Here is an 8332-nt window from a genome sequence, read left to right as displayed (position 1 = left end):
AAACCAAGCAACATTATTTGGAACCACAAAATTCACCCAAAAGTATAAACAAGAAGCTCCAAAATCCTAAACCAACACGTAGAAATGGAAGTGCAAAATTCACCCAACCCTTTACAATATATTATTTCTTAGAAAATAACAAGTCCTTGTCTTATATCACACATAAGTTCGAACTTTAGTAATAGACACCGCTGCTTGTCTTAGGAAATTAACAACTTGGTCATATTGCCATACGATAGTCTCTCCTATACCTTTTCTTTACATCTCCCCTTGACCTGGTTTGTAATGGTTGGAGTTGTCCCTTCACAATCTGAACATTCGAATAGAACAAACAATATGTCAAACACAGATGAGCTGAAAATACACACTACTCATCGAAAGAACTAATGTGCAGATAGTACTAGAGAAAATGAAAGAGGCATGAGTTAAATATCTTCATTGCAGGTACCATTTAATTCATAGGATACCAAAGAATAAATTGTCAAATACTAGTTAGGAGTTTAGGTAATAAAATTCTAACTAGCAGGCAATGGCGCGGCGACGCGCCACACCCGTGAAAGAAAGAGCGAGTCCAAATGGTTGGTGTTGGTTTAGTAAGAAAAGAGCGATTTCGTATAAACATCTCATGATCAAACTTATGTCTAGCTGTCTAAAATTACCCTAAACATCTACAAACAATAGCAAATTTATTACAACAATTTAAAATCTTTACAGATACTTACAAATAAGGGAAACTAAGCATTTCGTAGCATCGAATAATTACCTAATGCTGCCTCATTTTACATCATGGTCTTGTTTCGTTTCAATGAAAACAAAACCACGGGTGGTGCCCCTCAAGTTCATGGTTCTTTAGAAGTCTTGTGTCGTTTCAATAAAAACAAAACCAGGGGAGGTATCGCTGAAGATCATGGTCCTTTGGAAGTTTGAGACAACCATTCTGCACACTAGCGCCATAGTAGTAAGTAATATTTCAACCACGGAAAAAGTAGTAAGTTATATTGCAATGGAAGGAATCTAGCAGGACAATGCCTTTATTAGCACATTAAATATTATAAGTTAAGCAATGAGAACACAAATTCTGATCGAGGATGTCTAGCATCCGAGAATGCAAATCAAGCAAAAATGAAAATAATCATCATTCAAGTACTATCCCAAAATGACATCTATATATCAAACTCATGCGCCTAAAATTGCACATTGTTAGGTTAGAACCTTGTAAATGTGCAGGAAACTATACCTACACTTGAAAATGATTAGGGAAGTGGAACATCTTAACAAATTGGTTTAAATGCTACTATACCAGAATTGATATGTCCACTAGTTCTACCCAGAGTGTGATCCTTCCATCGATTAAGTCTATAGTTCATTGCAGACAATGAAATCATGTCGGAATAGCTATTAGTTACCAAGTGGAGAACTATGATTAGTGAAGCAATGTTTGTACCATGACTATCGAATTTTAGTTGTACTAAAATAAGGAATGCAAATATGGCCAGATATTTGTCCAATGTTTAGCCACTAGTAGAAAAAGGGCATTTAGCCCCGGTTTAGTTAGGCCATTAGTCCCGGTTCGCGAACGGGACTAATCAACCGGGACTAATGCTAGCCCCGGTTCGGCCCCGAACCGGGGCTAATGGCTTTCCACGTGGCGGGGCTGGGAGCGAGGGGGAGGGGTATTAGTCCCGGTTCGTATTACGAACCGGGGCTATTTATTTGCTGTATTTTTGAGCAATTTTTGGGATTAGGCTTTTGCACTAAATTGAATGGGGCTATTTTGCTGCCCCCTATTTTACCATTTATTTGTTTTGGGCATTTTTAATTTTTGTTTTGCACTAAATTGGATTGCACATACACAACAATAAAGGAACAACTATATTGCACATCGTCACGAATATATTACATCATCTCATCCGTCGTGCTTTGTCGAACGTACTTAATTACAAAATGTAGACACGAGTTACATGCACATATATGCATATTTTTTACACTATAACATTTCATATCATTGTCATCGAATGGCAATAGTATTCTCCCTTGAGATCTAGGACCTCTGCATCAAAGAATCCGGCAATTTCCTCTTGAATTTCTCATACACGTTCCTGTGGTAGAAGACCGTCCCGTAACCGCTCTGTCTAATTTAAAGAATGGGTCAATAGATATATAAATGAAACCCAACACAATTCATGGTAATAAAATAAAGTTATGAGTATTATTTATCGTACTTCGATTTTTTTATGTCCCGGGTTTTGCCCTTCTCATGGGTCGTTTGGAGAATGAACTCGCAAACATAGTATCCACATAAATTGTTCCCATGTTCCTGCCTCGAGCACTTTAGGAGAACAAAGTTCAATCATAAACGTAATCAAGGATTATAATGGTATTGAAACTAGAATAAAGAGATGCGCGTATCTAGCTAGTAGTTACTTACATATATTTGCTTAAATGTAAGCTCTGGCTTCCAATCACCCCGAGCCTTGGCGGTGAACCGTTTCCAAGCCCTGCCAAGAAAAGGAAATGAATAAAGGTGTTCTATATTAATTCCTTGCTATTAGGAAATGAACGAGAAGTTGTCGATTCAGTGCCATAATGATTGAAATTACTTCTGGAGGCATTCCTGCAAGTTCGTCCATGCAGTGAGGGGTGTGCGTTTCGGGTCCATGACTATTACTTGTCCACTGTCTGGTACAATGGTTAACAAAATAAAGTGGAACCTGCGCGAGCATAACAAGTCAATTATACGTACACTTATAATAACATGAGTAAGCGAAAATAGAATGTGTGTATAGTAACACTCACTTGAAGTTGTAAGGAAATAGTATTTCCCTTTTGGTACTGCAAAACCTTAACGCTTGTACCAAGTTATTCTCTGTCTCACGGGGATTCGTTTCGACACTTTTGTGATTATTGTGTTGGAAATATGCCCTAGAGGCAATAATAATTTGTTATTATTATATTTCTATGTTCATGATAATCGTTTATTATCCATGCTATAATTGTATTGATTGGAAACACAATACTTGTGTGGATACATAGACAAAACACTGTCCCTATTAAGCCTCTAGTTGACTAGCTCGTTGATCAAAGATGGTCAAGGTTTCCTGGCCATAGGCAAGTGTTGTTACTTGATAACGGGATTACATCATTAGGAGAATCATGTGATGGACTAGACCCAAACTAATAGACGTAGCATGTTGATCGTGTCATTTTGTTGCTACTGTTTTCTGCGTGTCAAGTATTTGTTCCTATGACCATGTGATCATATAACTCACTGACACCGGAGGAATTCTTTGTGTGTATCAAACGTCGCAACATAACTGGGTGACTATAAAGATGCTCTACAGGTATCTCCGAAGGTGTTAGTTGAGTTAGTATGGATCAAGACTGGGATTTGTCACTCCGTATGACGGAGAGGTATCTCGGGGCCCACTCAGTAATACAACATCACACACAAGCCTTGCAAGCAATGTGACTTAGTGTAAGTTGCGGGATCTTGTATTACAGAACGAGTAAAGAGACTTGCCGGTAAACGAGATTGAAATAGGTATGCGGATACTGACGATCGAATCTCGGGCAAGTAACATACCGAAGGACAAAGGGAATGACATACGGGATTATATGAATCCTTGGCACTGAGGTTCAAATGATAAGATCTTCGTAGAATATGTAGGATCCAATATGGGTATCCAGGTCCCGCTATTGGATATTGACCGAGGAGTCACTCGGGTCATGTCTACATAGTTCTCGAACCCGCAGGGTCTGCACACTTAAGGTTCGACGTTGTTTTATGCGTATTTGAGTTATATGGTTGGTTACCGAATGTTGTTTGGAGTCCCAGATGAGATCACGGACGTCACGAGGGTTTCCGGAATGGTCCGGAAACGAAGATTGATATATAGGATGACCTCATTTGATTACCGGAAGGTTTTCGGAGTTACCGGGAATGTACCGGGAATGACGAATGGGTTCCGGGTGTTCATCGGGGGGGGGGGGGGCGGGCAACCCACCCCGGGGAAGCCCATAGGCCTTGGGGTGGCGCACCAGCCCTTAGTGGGCTGGTGGGACAGCCCAAGAAGGCCCTATGCACCATAGGAATAAAATCAAAGAGAAAAAAAAGAGGAGGTGGAAAAAAGGGGAAGGACTTCTCCTTCCAAACCTAGTTGGATTCGGTTTGGAAGGGGAGGACTCCCCCCCTTGGCTCGGCCGAACCCCTTGGGGGTCCTTGGACCCCAAGGCAAGGCTCCCCCTCTTCCCCCTATATATACGGAGGTTTTAGGGCTGATTTGAGACAACTTTGCCACGGCAGCCCGACCACATATCTCCACGGTTTTACCTCTAGATCGCGTTTCTGCGGAGCTCGGGCGGAGCCCTGCTGAGATTAGATCACCACCAACCTCCGGAGCGCCGTCACGCTGCCGGAGAACTCATCTACCTCTCCGTCTCTCTTGCTGGATCAAGAAGGCCGAGATCATCGTCGAGCTGTACGTGTGCTGAAGGTGGAGGTGCCGTCCGTTCGACACTTGATCGTGGGACTGATCGCGGGACGGTTCGCGGGGCGGATCGAGGGACGTGAGGACGTTCCACTACATCAACCGCGTTCACTAACGCTTCTGCTGTGCGATGTACAAGGGTACGTAGATCGAATATCCCCTCTCGTAGATGGACATCACCATGATAGGTCTTCGTGCGCGTAGGAAATTTTTTGTTTCCCATGCGACGTTCCCCAACAGTGGCATCATGAGCTAGGTTCATGTGTAGATGTCTTCTCGAGTAGAACACAAGAGTTTTTGTGGGGGGTGATGTGCGTTTTTCTGCCCTCCTTAGTCTTTTCTTGATTCCACGGTATTGTTGGATTGAAGCGGCTTGGACCGACATTACTCGTACGCTTACGAGAGACTGGTTTCATCGCTACGAGTAACCCCGTTGCTCAAAGATGACTCGCAAGTGTCAGTTTCTCCAACTTTAGTTGAATCGGATTTGACCGAGGAGGTCCTTGTATAAGGTTAAATAGAAATTCATATATCTCCGTTGTGGTGTTTGCGTAAGTAAGATGCGATCCTACTAGATACCCATGGTCACCACGTAAAACATGCAACAACAAAATTAGAGGACGTCTAACTTGTTTTTGCAGGGTATGCTTGTGATGTGATATGGCCAACGATGTGATGTGATATATTGGATGTATGAGATGATCATGTTGTAATAGTTAATATCGACTTGCACGTCGATGGTACGGCAACCGGCAGGAGCCATAGGGTTGTCTTTAAACTAACCTTTGTGCTTGCAGATGCGTTTACTATTTTGCTAGGATGTAGCTTTAGTAGTAATAGCATGAGTAGCACGACAACCCCGATGGCGACACGTTGATGGAGATCATGGTGACGCGCCGGTGACAAGAAGATCGTGCCGGTGCTTTGGTGATGGAGATCAAGAAGCACGTGATGATGGCCATATCATGTCACTTATGAATTGCATGTGATGTTAATCCTTTTATGCACCTTATCTTGCTTAGAACGACGGTAGCATTATGAGGTGATCTCTCACTAAAATTTCAAGACGAAATTGTGTTCTCCCCGACTGTGCACCGTTGCGACAGTTCTTTGTTTCGAGACACCACGTGATGATCGGGTGTGATAGACTCAACGTTCACATACAACGGGTGCAAAACAGTTGCACACGTAGAACACTCGGGTTAAGCTTGACGAGCCTAGCATGTGCAGACATGGCCTCGGAACACATGAGACCGAAAGGTCGAACATGAATCGTATAGTGGATACGATTAGCATGGAGATGCTTACCACTGAAACTATTCTCGACTCACGTGATAATCGGACTTGAGATAGTGGATTTGGATCATGTACCACTCAAATGACTAGAGAGATGTACTTTTTGAGTGGGAGTTCTTAAGTAATATGATTAATTGAACTAATTGTCATGAACATAGTCTAATGGTCTTTACGAATTGCGATGTAGCTTGCGCTATAGCTCTACTGTTTTTTATATGTTCCTAAAGAAAATTTAGTTGAAAGTTGATAGTAGCAAACTTTGGAGACTAAGTCTGTAAAACCGAGGATTGTCCTCATTGCTGCGCAGAAGGCTTATGTCCTTAATGCACCACTCGGTGTGCTGCACCTCGAGCGTCGTCTGTGGATGCTGTGAACATCTGACATACACGTTTCTGATGACTACACGATAGTTCAGTGCAAAAATGCTTAATGGCTTAGAAGCAAGGCGCCGAAAACGTTTTGAAACGTCACGGAACATACGTGATGTTCTAAAGAGATGGAATTGTGATTTCATGCTTGTGCCCTTGTTAAGAGGTACGAGACCTCCAACAAGATTCTTTGTCCACAAAGTAAAGGAGAAAAGCTCAATCATTGAGCGTGTGCTCAGATTGTCTGAGTACGACAATTGCTTGAATCAAGTGGGAGTTAATCTTCCAGATGAGATAGTGATGGTTCTCCAAAGTCACTGCCACCAAGCTGTGAGAGCTTCGTGATGAACTATAACATATCAAGGATAGATACAATGATCCTTGAGCGATTCGCGATGTTTGACACTGCGAAAGTAGAAATCAAGAAGGAGCATCAATAGTTGATGGTTAGTAAAACCACTAAGTTTCAAGAAAGGCAAGGGCTAGAAGGGATACTTCGTGAAACGACAAAACAGTTGCTGCACTAATGAAGAGACCCAAGATTAAACCCAAACCGGAGACTAAGTGCTTCTGTAATGAGGGGAACAGTCACTGAGGCAGAGCAACTCTAGATACTTGGTAGATAAGAAGGCTGGCAAAAGTCGAAAGAAGTATATTTGATATACATAATGTTGATGTGTACTTTACTAGTACTCCTAGTAGCACGAGGGTATTGGATACCGGTTCGGTTGCTAAGTGATTAGTAACACAAAATGAAAGCTACGACATAAACAGAGACTAGCTAAAGGCAAGGTGACGATACGTGTTGGAAGTATTTCCAAGGTTGATATGATCAAACGTCGCACGCTCCCTCTACCATCGGGATTGGTGTTAAACCTAAATAATTGTTATTTGGTGCTTGCGTTAAGCATGAACATGATTGGATCGTGTTTATTGCAATACGATTGTTCATTTAAAGAGAATAATGGTTACTCTATTTGCTTGAATAATCAACTTCAATGGTTTATTGAATCTCGATCGTAGTGTTACACATGTTCATGATATTGGTGCCAAAAGATACGAGGTAATGATGATAGTACCACTTACTTGTGGCACTGCCGCTTGAGTCATGTTGGTATAAATTGCATGAAGAGGCTCCATGCTGATGGATCTTTATACTCACTTGATTTTGAATCACTAGTGACATGCAAATCATACCACATGAGCAAGGCCTTGTTTTCATTGAGATGAAACAAGATAGTAACTTGTTGGAAGTGATACATTTTGATGTATGCAGTCCAATGGGTGTTAAGGCACGCAGTGGATATCATTATGTTCTTACTTCACTGACGATTTGAGTAGATACAGGAGTATTTACTTAATGAATCACAAGTCTGAAATATTGAAAAAGTTCAATTCTGTTTCGGAGTGAAGTTCGTCGTAACAAGAGGATAAACTATCTACGATATGATCATAGAAATGAATATCTGAGTTACGAGTTTTGGTACGCAGTTAAGACAATGTGGAAATTGTTTCCCAGTTCATGCCACCTGGAACATCATAGTGTGATGATGTGTCTGAATGTCATAGCCACGCACTATTTGGTATGGTGCATGCTATGATGTCTTTTATCGAATTACCACTATCGTTTACGGGTTATGCATTAGAGACAACCGCAATCACTTTAAATAGGGCACCGCGTATTTCCATTGAGATGACACAGTATAGACTGAGGTTTGGAGAAATCTAAACTGTCGTTTCTTGAAAGTTTGGGGCTTCGACACTTATGTGAAAAAGTTTCAGTCTGATAAGCTCGAACCCAAAGCGGATAAATGCATCTTCATAGGATATCCAAAACACTTGGGTACATCTCCTATCTCAGATCCAAAAGCAAAGTGTTTGTTTCTAGAAACGGATCCTTTCTCGAGGAATGGTTTCTCTCGAAAGAATTGAGTGGGAGGGTGGTAGAACTTGATGAGGTTATTGAACCATCACTTCAACCAGTGTGTAGCAGGGCGCAGGTAGTTGTTCCTGTGGCGCCTACACCAATCGATGTAAAAGCTGATGATGGTGATCATCGAGCATCGGATCAAGTTACTACAAACCTCGTAGGTTGACAAGGTTGCGTAGTACTCCAGAGTGGTACGGTAACCCTATCTTGGAGGTCATGTTGTTGAGCAACAGTGAACCTACGAGTTATGG

Source organism: Hordeum vulgare, chromosome 6H, assembly GCF_904849725.1.
Source record: "Hordeum vulgare subsp. vulgare chromosome 6H, MorexV3_pseudomolecules_assembly, whole genome shotgun sequence".
Taxonomy (NCBI): domain Eukaryota; kingdom Viridiplantae; phylum Streptophyta; class Magnoliopsida; order Poales; family Poaceae; genus Hordeum; species Hordeum vulgare.
This window is presented reverse-complemented; position numbering follows the sequence as displayed.